Source organism: Struthio camelus, chromosome 7 (genome assembly GCF_040807025.1).
Source record: "Struthio camelus isolate bStrCam1 chromosome 7, bStrCam1.hap1, whole genome shotgun sequence".
NCBI lineage: Eukaryota > Metazoa > Chordata > Aves > Struthioniformes > Struthionidae > Struthio > Struthio camelus.
The window spans coordinates 20,969,301-20,991,983 of record NC_090948.1 but is presented as its reverse complement, the minus strand read 5'-3'; positions in this window follow the sequence as shown (position 1 = coordinate 20,991,983).

Sequence of the window (22,683 nt, the reverse complement as noted above, 5' to 3'; positions counted from 1 at the left end):
CAAAACCACTGGTACGGATAAAATCATAAACTAAACGTGTGCTTTTAGTAGTGCAGTGTAGTTCGTTTCAGAAATGGGGCTTGGAGGAGACCTGAGAGACTGGCTCTCCACAAGGGGGACTGCTGTCTTTTCAAGGAATCCGGAGGTGACTGCTGTTTAAAGGGCAGTTTTGTATCTTCACAACTGCTTTGGTTAGGAGTGTGGAGTTTCACCTGAGCATGAGATGTGCATCCTCCTCTGTGAATGAGATTATAGCAGAATACAGATGCCTTACTTCGGCACAGTGCGTCCTCAGCTGCCTACTGGAATGGACCATCCAGTTAGAAGGTGCATTTCCATTGGGAAAAAAAATGTGTAGAGATTGTGTGGAATATATATTACTTCAATATTCTGTTAAAATAATACAGATTTGTGTGTAGGCAAATTATTAATAAAGGTTTAGTTTGGTTTTGTGTTTGGGAATGGTTATTGGGTTTGGTTGCATGATTTTTTTCTGTCTAAAGTTTTTTTTAACTTTGGACAAAGATGAGGGTGAGTTTCATCTCCCTATGCCCTGCCTCACCCCCCCGCCTTTTTTTTTTTGATTGTACTGTCCTAAGGTTTATTGGAAAACTAAAAGCCAAAATCGGAACCCTTTAATTTAAAAAGTTTTATAGAAAGCCTACATATTTTCTCTTCATCTCTGACCCAAAACTCACCAGACACGGGGAACAGGGGTGGAGAGCACAGGCCCTCCCAAAGCAGGTGGCCTCTTTTGCAAATCACCACTTAACTTAACCCTTGCCTTCTTGGGTGACTTTCCATAAATAAATAAAAATAAATAAATAAATAAAATAAAATTATTTGCAGGAAAGAAGGAATAGACTTAAATCAAAGCAGAATTTTGCAGTGAGGAAAAACAGCACTTCTGGACAGCGAACTGGTGTGTCAAAATCAGGTAAAAAAGATCAGTTAGAGATTGAAAGCAGAACCTGTAATTCAGCCTTGGCTGTAGCTATTGCTTTGGAAGGTGAAATTGCTCTGAAGGGAGGCAACTACCTCCTTTCAGTTGATGCAGTCTGAAACGTGCTGCAGGCCAGGTGTCATTGCACAGACAGCCACAGTTGGTGGCGTACAGAGTCAAAACACCAGAAGAAGGGGGTTTCAGAAAATGTATATCCACCCGTTCATTCAGTTACTTTCTTCTAACTCTGCTGGCTAGCGGGGAAGGTTATCCTTGGTCATAAAGTGGAATATGACTGCTTTAAAGTCCTGGTTAGAGGTAACTGTGTCACCACCTGCTTGATTTCCCTAGGGTGTAAAACAATATGCAACCAGTGCAGATTATTTCCATCTGCTAGGGCTGCAGGGAGCAGGAGGCCTTTATGTTTTATTTACAAGCCTACGTACCGAAGGTAACTGAGTGGCTGCAGAAGTTTTCCCTGTGAAGGGAGACGCTATGTTCAGTTATAGTTTGTTCTCGACAGCTCAGTGTCTATTTTCACAAAGAATAAAGTGGGGATTTTTTGCCTGAATTTTGTTTCCTATTAGAAAATATAGTTTCAAGTGAAGGCAACATTTGTGTGTGTGTGGGGGGGGGGGGAGGGAGGTGGAGGAACTGGCCATTGTGACAGATGTTTTTCAGTATTCCAGGGAGATGAAATGAAGCAAAAAGAAAACTTGCCTCCACTTGAGCTTTAGAGCAAAATAAGGTTATTTTGTTTCAAAACATCCATCCAAGATGGAAAAAGCTGCTCTCATCAATTTTGCTGTTGTTTTTTTTAATCTTTGTTAAGAATGCCTCAGAAAATACTATTTCCATACTCCTAATTCAACTCTCTTGAATTTCTTTGCCTTCAAAATGGTTTAGTATTTTGGTTTTCTGGTTTTGTTCAAACAGGAAGCAAATTGTAAAGCAATTACATTTTCCTGCAACAGAATCAGTCTGTCTCTCAGCCACTGCTAGCAAAAGGAGACAGAGGTGGGTGGCCTGGGCCAGGGTGGTGGCCCTGAGAAGACCCTCCAACTCAAGCTCTGCTGAGGTGCTCCTTTTCCCTGGTCTGACACCTCCAGCCCTTAGGCAGACAAACTGAAAAATGCACCATGTGTTTCATGTGTCTGGGGTGCCTAGCTCTAAACTCTTTTTGCAATAGGAACCAAACTAAAATTCAAGCCCAGATTCAGTCCCTGAGCTTCATTTCAGAAGTGTTTGGAGCTGAAATTTTGATTTAGACCTGAATCTAATTTGTAACCTCTGTCTGCTTCATCAGAAATGTCTACACATTCCTGCAGCCCCAAAGCAGTATGCTCCTCTCTGGTGCCAACTAGGAAATCAAACTCAGACCCAGCCCTTGTCAAGGCTTCAGGGATGATGAATGGCCTTGCTATGTGAAACATGAAAAAGAGAAGAATTTGGGATCCTGGAAGCTGACAAGCAGAGCAGAACGAACGCCTGGAGGATGTGGGGAGGACTCATGGTTACAGGAAGAGTTTGTCACCTTCGTTCCCAATTCAAGAAAGAAAAACTATTGGAACAGGTGAGGGAGAGGGGACCAGCTGACGGCCTCTATGGGGAAGCAGAGGAGCTGGCTGCGAAGGAAAGGAGAAACTGCCATCGAGAAACCGTTTTCAGCAGGAGACCTGCACATGGAAGCAGGGGCAAAGCTCAGCGCATGATCTCAGAGAGGATTTACCCAGCAGCACAAAAGTAACTCCCAGCCTTGCTCCTGCTCTCTTGCAAGCATAGTATGAAGCTCATTACACAGTGTAACAGAGCAGGATCCTGGTCGTCTTTTGCAGGGTGCCACAGGGTGGTAATGTTAGTGATAGGCATCATCGTCAACTGTGGTGCTGATGACAAGCACTGACTGCCTTTTGCTAGACCGTGCACCATCTGAATTGCCTTGTGTACTTTCATGGTACAAATCCCGCAGCTTGGGAACCTTTACCCTTGGGCTACGCATAAGCCACTGAAGCAGGAGGGTGGTTTGGGAAGGAAGCTGCGTGAGGGAAAAGAGAGTGGTCAGACTCCCTATCCCATCCATCACCGCTCGGCCTAGAAGTTGCCATCTCCTTTGCTTCCCTGAGTCAGGGAAGAACGCAATGCCTCTAATACAAAGGCTTGAAAAGATGGAATGAAGAAAAACATGAGAAAGCCACTTGGAAAGAATCAGTATTTTTTGTTGCTTGAGTTGTTTTGGTTGGCTAGCTGGCTTGAACAGTTCCAGCGTCTGTCCTGTGCTGCATTAACATCTGGGACTGCAGACGTGCAGATGCAGTGCTCTGCAGTTGTGCTTACTCAGCACCATACATCAGAGGGGGGGGGGTCTCTCTCATTCAAATCAGGGTTACCACTGGGGATAAAACTCAAACCATTTGTGCCACCCAGCTTCCACGGTCCATCATACCTGTGCCACTTGATTATCCAAATGAGTGGGACCCTTAAATAGGCATGCCCTGAAATTAGTCTGCAGCCTGTTGTATGTGCTTTTCTTATCCCAATCCCTTTCCCATTAAGAACCATTTTAAAAGCTGTTTCCAGTAGCTGTTCCCAGGGCTTTTTTTCGCTAGCGCTCCAAAGAGTATCGGCCAACCACAACTGGCTGCTAGAGAAATTGTGGCTTGTTTTCACCTGCTCCTTCTGCAACCAGAAAAAGGAAGAAAATGATTGCTCTGAAAGAAGCAAACGGTGAAAACAGATGCAAAGCTGGAAGTGCTAACTCCTCTGTCGAGCTAATTGTCAGCCTCTTGCACTTCAGTGCAGCTCCATTTGAAAGCTTTTATAGAAATCCAATTATGTGTTGGCTGAGGAATTTTTATTGATAAATAACTTACCAGAGCCATGCAAGATGGGGGGAGGGGAGGGTGATGGAGGGATGTTATTCCTACAGAAAAAGGGAAAAAAGGCTTAAAACCATGACTGATTTTTAGTCTCTCAAAACTGCTCCCAAGTGAATTACACCAGTAAACCCTGCCCTGGCAACAAGCCATCAGGAATAAAAGCAGACCTGAGAACAAGAAGGATATGTACATTTGCAAGCTGTGTGCAGAGCTTTCAGAGAAAATCTGTGTCCGTGTGTGGTGAGTTATTCATTTAACAGGCCCCTGGATATAAGATTTCTTTACAGAGGACAGCACTAGGCAAGGCTATTATAGCCTGGTATCTAACAGCTATGAGCCCTGTACCCGATCTTTTGTTCTGTACACACTGAAAAGTTAGATCAGCTTCCAAACAGTATCGCTGAAGTCTGAACCTGATTTTAATTCTGAATTTTGCAGTTTAGCTTCAATGAAGATGCTGATGTCAGTTGCAATTCTGGGTGCTCTATGAACATGGGGATCATATGCTCAGACCTGGTCCAGCAATGGAAATCTCTGCTTGAAGAAGGAAAGAAATCATTGGAAAAGCAAAGAAAATGGTTTCAAGACAGCAAGTACTCAGGTCACCTAAGCAGTGGAAAAGAAAGACATGAGAGGAAATCAGGAAGTGGGAGAAAGAAGTAAGCTCAGCCCTCATGATTTTCTAGCAAATAAAACATCACAGAAGATGTACAGAATTATTTTCCCTTTTGAAAACCAGCATTTTTGAAAGTGAAACTTTTGAGCAAAGTGGATCATCAGGAACTTTCATGCCCAAAAAAAACTGCAACAGATTGTCTTTCTATTTCAGCCTTGTTTTTCAGTATTTCTCCTCAGCTTGTTTATTTCGAAATTTGCTTCATTTCAGAATGGAGAACAAAAAGGTGAATTATGTGTGAACTGGAAAATCTGGCTTCTGCCCACCGCTACCTTAACAGAAGCTGTGGACTGGCTGGAGCCTCTGGCCACTCAGTTCGTTTCAGATACGGTATGTCACACAGAAATCACTTACAGGTTCCCTGGGAACCTTTATTTTCACTCTTTTTTGTTTCAGCCCTAAGAAATATCATACAGACCAAAAAGACAGGGTCTTGTTATGCGACAGAGTAGACCTTGCTGAGATCAATTTGCATGAAAGACCTAGAAGATTGGATGATCACTGGGAATTGATCCAGATTTGAGGAGCCTGCAAATGAATGCTGGAAATCTTTCAAACACAGCTTCTAGACTTTTTAGCCACTTCCCCTTCTGATGTGACTGGTGGGAGCTGAAGAATGACCTCCTTTGCAGTATTTCTGCATTTCTTCTTTCATATCTGGCATAGAGACAGAAACTAAGTAGTGCATGAAAATTAAAAGCAAAAGCTAACAAAGTTTTCTCTCAAGGTCTGGATTTAGTTTGAGTCAGAATTGGGTCATGCCCTGGGCTATTTGTGTCCAAAATTTAGCCTTGATTTCGTTCAGCTTTGTAGCAAAGGTCTGGGCCAGTTCTGAGCACTGTATTTGCATTTAGTCTAATCACAGTCTCTAGGTCTCTTTGGTCTCATTAATTCTGAATGTGACATTGTGTCATCTGTGAGCTGACATAAAACAGGGAAATCCTTTCAAATGGGCAATAAACACAGAGAAAAGAGGTCTTGGATTTCAGTTTCTGATAGGAACCTGAGGGTCACTACATCTGAACCCCTTCCAAATCACTCCTAAGCCCCTTTTTTTTTTTTTTTTTTTTTAATCTTTTCAAGTGGTCTGCAGTGAGAAGGAGGAAGGTGTGAATCCCAGCCGGAGGTGTGATGCCGGGGCCAGGAGGTGAGGTGAGGTTCAGCTCGGGAGGGTTTTCATTTGGAGATGGGCTGCCGAAGGAGGCGTGTGAGCTGGCACAGCAGCTCAGCCTGTCCCTGCAGGCGCTGCAGCCGTGGTGGGCCTGAGTGCCTGCAAGGCAGGGGCTGCCGAGGGCAGCGTGCTTCCAGAGGAGCACAGGGAGAGCCTGCAATCACCTCAGGCCCTGATTTCCCCAAAGAGATCTCGCTTCTCGTGCTTGCTTTCTGATAAAGCATGTCCTTTTAAGAATGTTTCTTCTTTCTCCCCAAAATATAATTATCAAGATTCTATTGAAAATATTATTTGCTTCAAAACTCCTTCTGCTCATTTTTTTTTCCCAGTGGAGGAATGGACATTAAGGACTAATGACCTAGGAAGTATTCTGCCTTCCCTCACTACTAGTAAGCCTCTTCTACCTCCTTTTGCTAATCCAGTTATCAGAACAAAAAGATTATTGAGGGGGATTTTGCCCATCAAAATGGACAGGAAAAACAAAAATAAATATTGAAACACTGGTTTTATGTATTTAAAAGACATCCCCAGAGTTTTCACGCCTTGCTTAACTGGGTCTCAACATAAACAGCATCCATCTGAAATACTGGCATGGACTTTAGCATCTCATATTTTTTAAGGTATTTATCCTCCTAATACCCTTGTGAGATGGAAACTTACTGTCATCCATGTTTTCCCCAAGAGGTAAAGAGAAGGCAAAGGTTTTGCCTGCGAAAGGCCTTAGGAGGCATCCTCACTTGTACCAGTAGCTATGAAGTGAGTGAACATCAGTACCCCCCATGGCAGTGGGTGCTTGTCAGCATCAATGGGTTGAAATCGTTACAACTCACTGTATAAACTCAGCATTCAGATTGCAGCCACCGCCAGCAGAGCAAGCACAGCTCTCCCCAGCCCAAAGGACCACACTGCAAGTGAGACGCCATCCATCAAGCCAGGAAGGAGCCACAGCTTACCATTATTGTATCTCTGCTGCATCTACTCTCTCCCTAACTGGGGATATTGTTAACACGGCTATATCCTCTCTCGGCACATATTGTGTTCCACAACCCACTGAGCACCTCACAGTGACATGGAGGCTCAGGGCTTTATCTGTCTTGGCTCCCTGAGAGCAGATGTGTTTAGACTTTTGTAGCATTAAGCATCCTCATTTCCAGAGAGGAGTTATGTTTCTGAGCACCAGGGAAAGCAGAGAGCCTAACGCAGCTCATACATCATTTCTGTTCCTGGAGGCTAGTTGAAGGCATTCACATGAGGGCATTGGCTCCTCAGGTTTATAATGATTGCTAACAGCCTAGCAGTGAAATATTTTCTAGAGTGGGAGTACAGATGCAGGGTGATGAGGATCTTATTTCCCATATAGCCCCAATCATATAAATATGTGGATTGAAACGCACAGGGTGATGAAGAGCAGATCACCCAAAAAGGAGGATTGTAAGAGACTTGCCTATAAGGAACGCAAGTCTAATAAAAGTGACAGACATAACAGAACAGAGCTGGCTACACATCAGCCACAGCCAAAGTGACCCTTAGCTCTCCCTCTGTAAAATATCTTGAGGTCTTTCTGAATGAACCTTCTCTTCAGAGGAGAGTAACACACTTGAAATACAAAAGAAGGTAACTGAGCTGTGCCAGTGTACTGCAGCTGAGGATCTGGCCGTTATCATATGCACACTCAAAAGGACCTTCTGTGAAGAACCAGTTGTGAAGGTGTACTCTGGTCTGGTGTGCATGATGAGTTACATAAGCTTGATGTGCAAGCTAGACTGGAGATATTAGAAAGACCTGAGCCTCAGGAAAAGTCACTGGAGGACACCAAGCGGGCTGGGGAAGGGAAACATCCATCAGAGAAGGAACGAAGGAAAGAAATACAACCTGCTGACAAGAAAGGGGAGAAGGGAAATACCCACAGAGTAATCTAGCTTCCACCACAGTCCAGTAGTCCAGCCTTCATATACAGCTGCTGGTGAGATCAAGAAGATGCTATTGGCTGAATATAGCTTCAGAGGGGCTGGAAAGAGATTGATTTTTTTCTGGTAAAGTAGTTGAATAAGGAAACTTAGGGAAGAAATAAGATAATTGATTTGGGCTTAGTTGAACTTCTTTAATGAAACAATAAAAAAATAGATTAATCAACACAGAATCTTCTGTTTTGTCTCAAATTAGTTTTCTGATTCAATGTTTCTGATTTTGGACAAAGGAGGCTCCTTCAAAAGGAAAAATCAAACCATTTAATTTAGAAAAGCAAACTGAAATGCTGAGGTATTTCTGAAGCTTGCTTCATTTTTTTCCTCAGCTAAAATGTTGACCGGATCCAACCAAATGTGTGGCTAGTTTCAACCCCCTGCGCTTTAGTTTACAATATGTTTAAAAAAACCCTGTCACCAAGCAGAAGTGAGGGACAGATGTGGAGTGGCTGTTGCCAACACAGAGTCATTCAAAGGAGAAGAGATCACAAATGACGACACAGCAGCAAAAAGCCCTGGCTCTCAGTAGTGCAGACCAGGAACAAGGAAACTTCTCCTGAAGCAAGGGCAAATCCCAAAAGATGTCAAGGGATCTGCACTACCAGTGTCGGGTGCCTTAACACGCATCTCACTGGATGGGAAAGCTAAGAGTCAGCATGTGTGTGGTATTGGGATGGGGGAGGAGGGGGGCATGGGGGGCGGGGATAGAAGCTGCTAATGTTGCTGTTTCTCATTGCATCCTTCCTTCCTTTCAAAAAGTTAGTAAAGGAAGGAGGCGGCGGCTGTCATAACTTGAATGTAAAACTGGAAACTAGGTATCCTTCTCCCTCCTGTTTTTCAACCCCTCCATTTCTTTCCTTGCAGAGCAGCCAGTCATTGCAGCTCCCTGACAGACCACAACACACGTTGCTCATGGCTAGCATGTCAGACAAAAAGAGCTCTTTACCCTTCCTGGAATTAAGGCATCTGTGTCTTCTTATGGTGCAGATTTGCCCAATTCTCCTTACTTCAGTGCCACTTTGCCAGTTCCCACCTGGAGTAGATTGCCTTCAAGATACCTGCCAGGAAAGTGGGTGGCATGTGTGACTGGAAACATCTTGGGCCCTAGAAGAGGCATCAGCAAGTTCCTCTGCTGCTACTGTTACACATCATGTCCTAGCCCACTTGGCAGAATATATATGAGAGCAGGTTTGTAAATACATGTTATATTTCCAAACCTCTCTCCAGTCATTTTTTCTTCCTTGCTTTCTTTGCAGAGCAATCTATAGTCCCAAAAGAAAGGATATGGAGGGAGAAGGTCAGGAAGAAGAATGGCCTACAGAGCAATTGGGGTGAGCCTGTAATGAAGAAAAGGTAAAGGAAGGATAGAAAGAAATTAGAATCAATACTACTTGGCACATAAGGGAGGCACACCAGAGCTGGAAGTTGAAGAGAGTCTAGTGAGCATCTCTTGGATGTGGTCATGCTAAGATTGTACCTAAATCAGGTTCTGCTGGTGTGAACTTCATCAGGATGATCATGCTAACCTGAGAAAGAACGGCTGGGTGTAGCTCAGCCAGAATATTCCAATAACTCAGTAACTTTCTGCCTGCACAGGATCCTGCTAGTAGATGGCACTTGCTCCTTATTCACATAAAAGCTATCTCAGATTCCAGCTTAATCACTCCATTTGCTAGCAGTTCAGTGCGTATAGCTTTGTAACACAATGGCCTCCTCCAAAACGTGTTTACTTCTAAACTAAGTGAGCCTTTCCCAAACAATATTCTTGCATGGATAACTTAAGTTTTGAAATGCCTTAACAACTAAAGGCTAACCAAGAAATGCATCTTCCCTCAGGAAATTCCGATATTTTCTACATCATTTCACCCAGAACTGGGAGGAAAAGTAATGATATAGAATGAAAGGTCAACTCCAGAGCACTTTTCAGCTATGAAGAAGTATTTGTTGTTGGTTGAGGTGATGCTCTCCGTCTGTTCTGCAGCAATGCCTCATGGGATTTGCATTTCCCTATCCCTCCTCATACTAAACTTATTCTCGGCTGTCCTTTTCCCATTTTGCACTGTAAGTCCTCTTGTCACAGACTCAATGCCATGTCAGAAGATTATGTGAGGCACTGCAATGGCTGATGCAGAAGAGAGTGCTGTAGATTCAAGACAAGCCATTTCACTCCCCAAAGGGGCGACTGTGCCAAAACCAATCTGTTTCCTCAAAAGACTTTGATCTTGACACAACTCCACTTTCCTATGGGAAAAAGTGTTAATCGCCAGCAGACCCCTAGAACAGCTCTGCCTGGTAGTTTACAGTCTCCTCTGTGCTCCCAGTGGAAGGTTTAATACAGATCCCATGTGTCCCTTCCAAGAGCTGAGCACGCTCAAATTTCTCTGTGGTGCCATTTCTTGATTAATGTTATGGGTAGCATTAGGTAAGGGTTGATTTACTTATGGAGCTCAATAGCAGTTTTAATAAAATCCTCTGTGCTTGCTAGCTTAAGCACCTGGGGTGCCATTTTATTAGCCTGTTAGACTGTTGTCTGCCTTTTACACACACCATTTATACGCATGTAAAATGCACTACACATGAATTTACATGTATACACACACACACATATAACATATATGTATGTATGCATATACATATGACATATATACACATTTTACTTAGCAAAAATGTTTGGCGTAATTACGGCTTCTCATTTCCTTACAACTTCAAATGAGCAGGCAGCAAGCGTTGAAGCACGCAGTGACCTTGCTTAAATTCACACACATGCACAAGTGCAAATTTCAGAGCAATAAACTCAGGCCTGCTTCTATAAATGACAAGGAAATCAGGGTTGATTTTTTTTCCTTAACGCTCATAACGTGCCAACTGGATAAGTCAAGAACAAACTGAATGGAAGCTACAGGGCAATTTGAAAACGAAAGAGCCAAGTGAAAAGGTAGCTGAGTTCAGTTTACATGATATCTACAACCTGCCCTTGCTCTCTGACTTCTGCACAGGAATTTGGGCCTAACCAGGCACAACCATGAGCATCTGGAAGCTAGATGCAAGTCTTGCAGCTGCTGGGCCCTTCAGACCCTGCTGCGGAAGAAGCATTTCAGAGTCTCCAGGGCTGCTCCTAGTTCAGTGTCTCTTATGCTCTTTGTTCCTCTCATAAGAGAGCAAGCTCTAGGAATTCCTCACCTTTTTTTTTTTTTTTTTTGGCATATCTGAAACACTGCTCTCCTTGGACTGCTAAGCATTTGCTCTGTAGTGCTTAGTTCAGGCTCCCCAAAGGGAAGCCTACACCCATGGAAAGCAAAGAGAAGGGCTGCTCTCTGTATTTGTTCCCAGAACCAAATCCTGTACCTTTAACTTGCATATTGGTTTGCATCTGGGCCCTTTCTGGTATGGCAGCATGTGTGAGCAGGTGAAGTTATAAATAAATTTTAGCAAGAGAATAATCAAACACATTGTGGTAGTGCTCTTTTTCTCTGCTTGGGAAAAAAGTAACTCTTCACTGGCTTTCAATGGGCAGGAAATGGACTGTTCCCAGCTGATAGGTTGCGCTATGTCAGTTCCTGATTCTTTTCAGATTCAGCAACCACTTCATAACATAACCATTTTGGTAGTTCTCTAGTGGAAAAGAGAGAGGCTGTTCCAGACCACTGGAAATAAGTAAAGGAGATTTTAAGAGCTTAATAACTGTGTGGTGAATCAGCAAAGAAAGGGGTCCAATCTTGCCCATCCAGCAAACTTAACTAACTACAGTTTCTGCGCTACCACAGATTTGCCAGCATCACCTCTTAACAGGACAGAAAGACCCAGAAGAAAGTGATAAGTCTGCTGCAGAATGCACTATGTGAATTATAGCTACAAATCGCCCCTTCTGAAGCAGATTAGTTTGGACTTTACCACTGATGGTGTTAGTGATTTATTTTTGCAGATTTGTGAATGACCTGGAGAAACTGTGCCAAAATACCCTGGCTGCTTCTACCCCAATCTGGGCCAGCTTGCATGAGAAGATGCCTCTGAGGACGGAGCACATGCTTCCGGTGCCTTGCAAAACTCGTGAGTTGACCACTGTCATGCAACACTTCATTTCTACAGGAATTTTCTTTAAAGAATTGTTTAAGGAAGTCATTTAAGTGATTTGCTCATACAAGTTGGCACAACGCATTAAGAAGCGCATTCAACATTCTCTAAGAACTCCTGTGAGCAAAGCAGTAACAGTGATTAGAAGTGATGAGGGAAGGCAAAGAGATGTTTACCATATGGCTGCACCTTTCTGATAAAAACACAGCACAAGAGAAGCAGAATGAGAGCAAACTACTTTAAACATATCTCACATGGCTAGTGCTATCCGCCTAAGCAAATCCCATCCCCCCAGAAGTAAAACCTTCACTAACTGCAATCCCTCAAACTAGCTACCTGGAATTTCCTCCTTTTTATATCAAAACTCGTCCTTTAAAAAAAAAAAAAAGCATCAATTATTAACAGAAGCTCTTGGTCTCTTGCACGGACTGCAGAAGTTGGCTGTGTGTTAGTCAAGCCAGTGTTTTAGATAACACATTTTGTCAGAAAACTTCTGCCTACGCTTACGCAACCCCCCATAATCTTCCACATATTTGAAACTTTGCCGTAGAATTTACTGAGAAAGATTCTCTGGAGAGAACTGCTCCTAGCACTGCTGTAAAGTGTGCCAGCACCTACCTTACACACAGAAAACCAGGCACAAGAGCTCAACATCCAGATCCACATAAGAGTTTGGGCATATTGGCACTCAGTTTTTGAGGTCACCTGTCTTGGAGTAACTTAGGCTCCTAAATTCTACTTACACTTTACTTTTGGTGCCTACAGCCCCCGTGTGTGTGTAACCTTACAAACTTGCTTGGAGTTGTACTCTACTGCAGTACAAGCATCAGTGTCCTGAGCTGAGATTAGCATGCTAGTTATTAGGCTGCACCTAATTAGGACGCACAATGAGAGCATTCTATTTCCACGTGGAAAGGACTATGTTTTCTTCCATTTGTTTCTATTAAGAAATTATTGCAGGATTTATTTTAAACTATATGTGTATGCACATACACATACTTCCCTTTTCCAATAGGAAGAAAAAGGGATGAAAAAGAGGGAGTGACAAAAGTTTCAGTTTTGAATGATAGAATTTTATTTCAAGTTTGTTCTGCTTTGAACCATGTGTGCCAATGAAATGGGGAAAGCTTCCTTTTTGAAATTTTCCTGCAATCATTTTCCACATGACTGCCGTTTTCATTTCAATCTGTTCAACCATGGACAGATCTAGCTACTTTCTTGATCTCTGTGTTTGGGAAACAGCAAGCCTTCCAGCTTTAATGGTTTGTTTTGTTACAAGTGACAAGCTCCTCATGGTGTGTTATTGTGGGTTTTGTCTCAGCCTTCTCTGTATTTTACTTTTTAGCAAACACTGAACATATGCTTGGCCTGAGAAGAAATCCTATCTCTGTGTCTCCGTGCAGGAAAGCCTGTGGTGAGGTGCTGTCTAGATCCCAATGGTTGCTCTTCTGTTAAAGGACATTCGCCAAAATCTGTGCAACGGGGACTGCAGGATGAAAGCTAAAGTTAATCTAATTTAATTCCTCTGAAGGCAAATGTTCAAAGAGTTCAGATCTATAGGTCCTAAGTAACTAGTACAAAAAAGCAATGGAAAAGTCCAAGGGAGAACGCTTGGCCAAGTTCTAATCTTGGTTATACAGCATAAATCCAAAATAAGTCCACAGACTTTGTCTTCCCTGTTATTAAATCCACATACCTCAAATTACTTAGGCACTTTTTTTAGCAGTTACTAGTGGAAGAAATGACTTGTAGTTATTTGGACCTGATTCTGCTCCTATAGAGGCTGGTGTATATGAGCAACAGCACGTGTGGTGCCAGAGATGAGTTCTCTGTGTCAAGAATCAAGCATTAGCTCCACTTCTTAATCCATTTTTCTCAGTTTAGAATAAAGCTGCATTAAAAACTATATCCTCACCTTTGGTTTTGGTGAAATCTTTCACGAGAGATGGAAAAAGTCCACCCCATCAGGGACTAGCATACCCATCTTGTACAATACCTGTTTCTCTGATGGTCTTGATCCTAACTTTACAGACCAGGGAGGACTGGAGGTCATGGGTTTATAGTGCAAATCTCATTACAGACTCCTTCCCCAGATCCACACAAAATCAGAAAGTGGCTCCTTTTTTTTTTTTTTTTTCCTTCCTGTAGATGCTCTTGTTTATTTCTAACATGGACAACACTTAGAATCTGAGACTTTGCCTGTTTCCTCTGAACAACATGGCTCCACTTTTTCAAACCACCCACTGAGATCCCACATATCATGTCCATAACAGAACATATGGCACCTTTCCTCTACTCTACTGTCTCTCCTGCCTTCTTGTCTGATGATGTTGAGACAGTTCTGCACCCTGCATAGCCGCTAAAGTGGAAAAAGAGAAAGAAACATACTGCAAAGATTTAATATAGAACAGGCAGCATGACTGAAAATACCACATTTATAGATTCATATCCTGAGCCTAATTCAAATCCACGACAGAACAGGCCCCCAAAGGGAACTGCACATAAAAGACTCATCCAGGTTGGCTGCTGCACATGTTTCTTTCCATAGTTCTCAGGCCCTGATGCTGCCAAAGCATCACTGCTGGGCACCCTCACACCTTCTCTTTCTAATTTCCAAGGCTCACTGCTGCTAGGGACAGATCTCACCCCTGGCCCCATCAGCAGCACTGCAGGGACTCACCCTCAGCGCTTCAGTATGAACAGAAGAAACAATTGGTCTTTTGCTCCTCTGCAGTTCCTCTCTCTCAAGCCATGGTTTTGATTGGCTGTTAGAACAAGTCAAAAAAAAAATGTCTTTTTCCTGAGAACTGCTGATGTTTTGTCCTTTGTTTCCATTACGAATTGGCTCAAGAAGTCAAAACGTAATTTCTTGTAGGAAGAAAATTTCTAAGGAAAAAAAAAAACGATTTGGGAAATATATTTCATTTCAAAAGGATAAAAACATCTACTTTTGATGTTGCTGTGCTGTACTATATTATTAGATCATATTTGAAATGTCAAAGTCAAAACAAGGAATTTTACCTTATCAAAACTACACTTTTCAATATTCTGAAAACTAAACATTTGAGCACTATGGAAAGAGATGGAAAAAGTCACCACAGGCATTTTGTCTTTCCCATTAAAGGCTAATCAGCACTGCTGTGTTCCCATTCAGTATCTGGATTCTAAAAAAAAAAAAAAAAAAACAAAAAAAAAAACACCACAGTCTGACAAAAAAATCTCATCCAGATCCGTTTGCTAAAGAGCAGGCAAGCATAATCTTTTCTTTCTGCTGCCTGTCCTCCAATGGGAGGACGCAATTGCTGTTTGGGATGAGCCTGTGCAGACCCCCCCCAGATAAGCACACACAGGTGCCACAGGGCAGAGGTGGAAGAGTGGGACCTGGGAGTGATTTCTCCATGTGGACTGTGCACTTTACAGGAAGGCTGGGAAACACTCCAAGGGGAAAGAGACACTTGAGAGGAAGAGATGCTGGTGGGACTTGGACTATTGATCTACTGATCAATACTCAGGAATGAGTCCCCCAGGAGAGCATAATAAGCTGAAGGACGGCAAATGTTATAATGAATAGCTGCTAAGTGATAGCTTGTTAGAATATTTAGAGTTAATTGAGAATTCTCTGCTAGAAAATTTATTCAATTAGAGATAGTTTTCATGAAATTGAAGTTTTTCAAGGGGAATTGCAGACGTTTTTAAATTTTCTGCTGTGGGGAGGGGAAGAATCATAAATGGAAGATTTCAGATGAATTTGACCCTGGTCTGTGCCCGTCCAAACTCCCAGAGTCTTCTTCCGTGTCTTTTATGAGCTAGGTGTTGTGGAAAAACTATAAAGCCGACAAAGCATCTTTGACTGACATGTTCCAATAAATCATAGACAGGCCACAACAGCAGTACAGCAGAGGAGAGTAGTGCAGACTGGGAACCTCAGGATGGGGTGCTAGAACTAAAACTTCTGAGTCACTGTGACAAGCAGGCAAATACAATTCTCTGCCACTTTGAGCAGAACAAATCATGTTGTCATTTCCTGATGAAATTCTTTCCATTTCATGTCCATTCTATAAGAAAACACGTTATTCAGACTTTTTTTGTGCTACTTTGGAATGAAAACAAATGTCAAAGTATTGGGAATCTCTCCCTCTTTCTCCTGAATAAAAGTCTAATTTTCAGGCAGCTCTGATTACTTCCTGGACAGAGGAGTGTCTGTGTACGGCATGTGAGCCACATACTCCAAGCCTGATTCCCCATTCCATATGTGTCCCTAGCAGTCCTTGTCACAGAGCAATGATCTCTTTGTGGGTTTCAAAGAGAGAGAGAAATGGAGTGGAAACGTTATGCCATTTGCTTCTGTGTTCTATAAGGATTTTCTGAAGAATGTCCAGATTGCTCATTGCAATCAACAGCCCTTTATTCATGGCAGTTCAGGCAAAACACACATTTGAGATATACATGCCATGGGCATTGTGTGGCGCTTACACCACCTCTTCCCTAGCAGCTAGATTGCTGAAGACCAGGTAGCACTCTGAGATGCACTGCTGTAAATCAAGCAACTCCAGTGCATTATACTAATCCCAAAGTGCACAGCAAGCAAAACCAGGCCCTCCCACCCAAGTCACAGCCTTGCTTGGGGCTTCCATTTGTTTGCAATTAGGTGCTGGCATGGGGAAAGCCCTGAAGTCACCATGGTCTCTGAATAACAGATAAAGCTTTTGTTTTTGGACAGACAAAAGGCAGAGCAGGCCAAACCAATATACAGTGTGTGAGCACTGGGAAGCCTGATAAAAGGCAATAAAGAATATCCAAAGTCAGCAACAAATAACATGGCAGCAGGAAAGAGAAATCTTGGAAGAGTTAAGTGAGGAAAGAGGGAGGGGAAAGGAGGAGAGGGGAGGAGCCAGGATGGCCCAAAATCAGTGATCCATGGGGTGAGAGCGCTGTTAAGACTCACATGGAAGCAAGCCACAAGGGAAATGCACAGAGCAAGCTGCAGAACTACTCCTCTCCCACCTGCAGAGCATCCCTCTTCAGCCTTTATCTCTCTTGTAGCTGAATGACTGGAAGGCCTGGCTTCTCCTTGTCACTTCTCTGTTATCTTTTTGCATTACTCCACCCCTCCACGGAACTGAAATACTTTCTGTTAACCGAATTTTGCATATGGTGAAAAAGGTGAATGCGAAAATAGTTGACCTGTACTTCTTCATTTGCTTAATAAGCCATCCCATGTCTGGTGTGATGCTTCTCCAACACCTGGTGAAGAGACAGACGTTCGCATTCTTTGCAACATGTATATTCGATTAAGAGCCCAGCAGAACAGAACTTCGACCATGAACTCTATAAGGTAGGGACTGTCTTTATTATTATGGTTGTGCAAATCCTGCACAGTGGGGCCTGGTCTGTAACAGTTTTGATTCCATATAAAATAAGAAAACCAGACTGAGAGATAGGATGCAAGAATAGGGGAGTGCAGACCAGTACAATACATATATTCTGGAAATGCCCCTGGAATCTCCTCCCTTTCTTGTCAAGACCAGATGTCTACTCTGGGAATCCAAAGCAGCTTCAGGGAGGGAGAGGTACCACTCACTAAGTAACAGAGTCAGGGTAGATCGCTCAGCAGACAATCAGACAGCAGAAACACAAGGACAGCTGGGCTGAGAAAAAGACCAAGGAATATTTTGAGGACCTTAATTTTCAATGTGAGCACTTAAGATGATGGTAGCTATCTAGCTGGTTTTGTGGCTATAGACCTGGCGTACAGGGTTTGATTCATATTTGCATTCATACTGTCTGTACTTTGACAGAAGAAGTATTTCCTTTCTTCTTCTTCCTCCTAAAGCATTTTGCACAGAACTGTTTTACTAGCACCCTGCCCTGTGGGAAGGCTTTCAGAAAGCACAAGCCAGGCTATTCAGTGGGGCTTGGCATTTGCTTACATAAGTAGTCTTCCCTTTTTTGTAGGGATTGTGAAGTATAGTCTGAAGTATTTTAAGGGTCTCTGTGGTTCTCAGAGAGAAAGAGATAGCGCGTGCTAGATATTAAACCTCAATTGTTTTTATCTGATATACAGTACTGCAGCTATAGAAGGCCTTGGCAAACCTTTCCCTTCTTGTTGTACATGTGGCTGGGCTGGGCTTTGTTACACAGTCTGAACGAAATCCAGAGAGTCCTTTCTTCAGAGTCTCTGTTTTTACAGGCAATGTATAAATATGTATCACCACAGCCAAAATCTTCTTGCAGGCATGCAATAAAGCACACTGCACGTTAAGCAGCTGGAAGTGATTGTGGATCTTTGGGATTAAAAAAAGAAAAAATTAAAAAACTACACCCACATCTACACCACCACATGCTCCTTTTTGAGGTTTCAGTCAATTGCAGCAACATTTTAAACCTCTGTCCTTCTGTTCCTAGACTGTGTTCTTCCATCTCTTAACAGCCCATACTAAACCTTAGCTTCAATTCAAGCTGGAGATGAGCCAAGGTGGTCTCATTTTGGTATGCCAAAAAGTCTAAAGCATCCTCTTGTTTCTACCATCTCACAAAGCTAGTGTGTTTGGGTTAAGCTGTCTGCTGGCAGTAGAAAGCAATAAGAGATCACCATTTTTCCTAGGCAGCTACTGTGAGGAACGGCTGGCAGTTGAGGAAGACATATGGAGGAATGTGAGCTGAGGAGACACTGATGTGCCAAAGGGTGGTGCTGTGGCAGGCAATGAAAGAACATATCAAACTTAACTGATGGGAATGAGCCCAGAACACAAGCCAAAGAGCTCAGCGGCAACTTTCAGGCAGCTCAACTCTGCAAAGACCCAGGATCCTGTTCCAATGCAATGGCTATGAAGGACAGAAAAAGAAATGCCCTGCCATCTCTTAAAGAGACTGGAAATGGACCTCTGGCCCTAGTCAAGAGCACTGACAAGGCAGAGGAAGCAGGATGAAACTGGTGATTGGCAGAGAGTCAAAGAAGATTTTAAAGTCACCAAAGCTGATAATGGCTCATGGGACCTGTAAAGCTGTCAAAGGTTTGGTCTGGTCAGCTCAGGGAGGGGAGAAGAAAGAGATCCTTTGAGAGCAGAAAGAAAGAATGAAGGGCAAATATAGAGCAGGGGCAGAAAGGAAGGAAGAAACTCAGAAGGGTTCTACAAACGAGAGTACCAGCGTGAGTGCTCCAGCCACAGAGGACCTGCCTGAGCATGCTTGGACTAGGGAAAGCAAGTGACAGGACTGCAACCTTTGCTTTTTGTCATGCCTCTGTCCCTCCAGCTGGAGGACAGCCTTCTGAACCATTGTGACCAAAACTACAGGGCCATTTTACCCCAAAGCCATCTCCTGTGTAACGACAGGAGCCATCCTCAGCCTTATTCCAAGCAGCATTGGGCTTGCTTATGTACTGGTGTTATTGGTCACAGGCAGGCTGTGGAATGCTCCCTGGAAGCAGGGCTTTCTGCATATGGATTTTTAACGCCAGAGGGATTGTTAGCCCATCTGGTCTGACCCCACCTGTAACAGAGGCGAGAGAATTTCACCTAATGTCCCCTGAGAGCTCAGTAAGCTGTACGTGGCTAACACCAGAACAGCATCCAGCCTGGGTCTGAGGACACAGAAAGGATTGGGGCTTCCCCCCACCCCACCCCACCTCTAGGGGAACTGGTTCCAAAGGCTAATCAATTCCACACTTTGAAATCTGTGTCTTTTCTGTTTGAATTTCTCTGGCTTCAGCTTCTAGACTTTGTTTTTTGTTTTAGTTTTGCCTTTTCTACTAGTCTTAAAGCTAGAAGCAGGACTTGTCAAGGACACTCTCTGGATGAGTCAAAAGAGTAGCTTTATAAAACAAGGAGATCTTCCCCAGAAGCTAGGACTGACCCTTGTCACGTAGCATCACAGCAACTCCTACTTAACATCTTCAGCATTTGGTTGGCATCCCACTTCTCCATTTTTAACTGTTTTGCTGTCCAGTTCTTTGCTTATAGTGCCCCTTGATGCAAGGCAAGCAGCTGAGGAAACAGAACAGGATGTTTCAGCTTCTTATTCAGGCTGGTGGTCATTGACCTTGACTGTGCCACACTGCATCTGGAGATGTTTGACCTTAGTCCAGCATTGGCTGGCCTCTATTGAGCTCTCTAACCTCTGGGTACAAAGTAATTTTTTTGAACCTTGGTGCTCAGTAACAGCAGTACCAGTCCAGAAGGTTGCTGGATGGAAGCATCTCCCACAACATGAAAGGCATCTCTCCACAAAGATCACTTGAGGGTGACAGTGAGGACTGCAAGAGGAGGAGGGTGTGAACCACCCTGGCTAACAGAACACTGCCACCCATTCTGAGGGCTGGGCCTCCAACATACAGGTGAAGGCAGGTGTTTTCCAGGACCCCTGTGAGTAAGTAAAAGGAAAAAAAAAAAAATATATATATATATATATATATATATCTTTTGGCTGCCTGATGCTTTCTACAGACCACAGAGCTCTCAGATCAGTGATTTCTCCTTTGCCAACAAGGCCAAGGAATCTTGATGTTCCTTGTAGATAAGCCTTGCTATGGCATCCTTCACTTCAGCAAGATCATCTAGAGGCTTCTTCCATCAAGGAATGCCCCTCTCTGCATTGCACCTGATCAAAGGAGAAAAGGATGTGAAGTTCAGCAGCTGTCTATATGTTTAGAAGATGGGGAACAGCTTCCAGCAAACACTTACACTGTCACTGTAGACTTTGCACCTGAGAACAACCCCAAGCAGTGGCCATTAAACCTGTTCTGAGCTTCGGATAAATCTTACAAGTTGCCATGTGGATACAGGCCACATAAAAGGTGTAATAAGGCATGACCTGGAACCCACTGAAGGTATTTTCTATTCACTTCAGCATGCAGAAGCATAAGCTGCAAGGAAGCAGATACATTATAGGACTGGTTTTCCCCTTACTGAACAGGGCATCAACACAGTTGGATTAGAAGAGATAGCTGAAAGTTAGGAAAAGTTTGTTTAGTTATAAGTTAGAGCAGAAGAGGAGGTCACTTCTCTTTGATTCTATCTCCAACTGAAGGAGCAGGTCATATGCACAGTAATACAGGAAACAGCAACTTTTCTTGGTCCTTCTGACAAGGAAGTGATGTCTGGCAGGAGGTGGAGCTAACAGCCTGGGCTCCTGCTTCTGTTTTTGAGTTGCTATGACTGCACCCATATGCCTCAGTTTCATCTATCATGTTTCACTGGATGCAATATAGATCTTGTCAGAAGGGTTAGCTAGCATCTTTTAGATAAGATGCTTTTAGCAAGAAATGGCATATCTGGAACCAACCAAGTTGTACATGTATTTGGGCCAGTTTTTCTAGAATTTTAAAAGAATGAAGTTCTTCAACTTTTTAGAAGAAAGAAAAGAGGAAAAAGTGTCTTGAAAATGTTGGAGGGAGAGAAAAGCTAAGCTATTTCTCTAACCCCCCCCAAAAAAGAGTTTCCTCTGCACTTACCAGGGAGCCTAAAATTTTAAAGACAATGGTGTTTTTTTTTTTTTTCTTCTGGTCAATGTAAAACAAGAACCATAACTACCAATGAATACAAAAGCCAGTAAAAGTGATGATACCAGAATAGATTCTCAATAAACACACTCTGAAGCTCCACAGCAAAGACTGCCACCAGAGAAAAATTGACTGTGGATTATATCTTTATGCTTCCCTTTTACCTTTTGATTGCAAAGCCAAAAATCATTCTCCCAGCTAAGATTCATTATATGACTTACACTCAAACTCACATTCATTCTATATTGTGTCGCTGGCAGAGGAGCCAGCTTCTGCACAGTGCTTTTCCCTTTGAAGGAAAAAAAAAAAAAGTGAAAGGTGTAATCACAGCAGAACATGTACTCATGTTATTCTTTAATCATTTAACAGAGTCATTACTTTACAAATACTGCTCCAGAGCAGTTAGCACTATCCCTTGGAAAGGGAGGGCCTGGTTTAGCTAGGACCAGGCTGGCAAATACAATGGGGCAGAGCTGAGAGTTGTAATCACGTTTGGTATCAATACTGTCAAAGAATTCCCTGAGAAGAAACGAAAGATTGCCATGGAGATAACTAGAACAGCAGAGTTTGAAACCTTTCAAGTTTCCAGGGGTTGTTTTGTGCTTTTGTTCCAGTTACATTTCATCACATTTAAACTGTGGGCTTAATAAAAACCAGCTCAGGATAAGAGATGGCCCATGTGCATAGAGGGGGAATCTGAATATCTGATCTGCCAAGAGCCAGCTTCTCTGCTGTGAGACACCTCCCTATTTGTTATTGATATTATTAGCCTCTGTTTTGTTAAAATACACAGCTAACATTGACACCTCCCTAGCTGGACTCCACACTGAAGATACAATTCTTGTTAATGATTGGGGAATCCAGATCAAAATTATTTTGTTTGTAAAGAGATCTCAGATGTCAGCTCAGCAATTTTTTCCCAATAGAATTAGATGAAATCTAAGTCATAAAATCCTAAGATAGATAACCCTCAAAGGGGTCTTCACCCATTCAGACCAAACACTCATAAGCCACTATTCAACAATAAGAAAAGGAGAGCTCTTAAATCTGCACCAGAGGCAAATCAGTCTTCTCATAGGATGAGCAGGGAGCTTAACTGCCACTCCAGAGACAAGCTCCTGTTATAAAATTTGGAGACAGCAGTTCTGTCACTCCTTCCCAACAGCTATAAATCCCATCCTACACTTACCTTGACTGTATGTCTGATCCTTACTGTATTAGACCACAAACCCAGCACTCTCCTTTTAGCAGTGCTCTGAAAAAAACACAGGCATCTTTTATAATGAACCTACCTGCAGAATCAGTCCTCTGTGCAGGTGCTAATCCACAAGAAGCAAAAACACTTCCCACACCATCTTCTGACCTGTACTACACCAGGGCCTAGTAAATCCTGTCCATAATCAATGTCAAGATGGTTGAAGCTGTGAATACAGCTGATTTCCTTCAGCTTGTTAACACTGGAAGGCTGCCTATGAACAGAGCC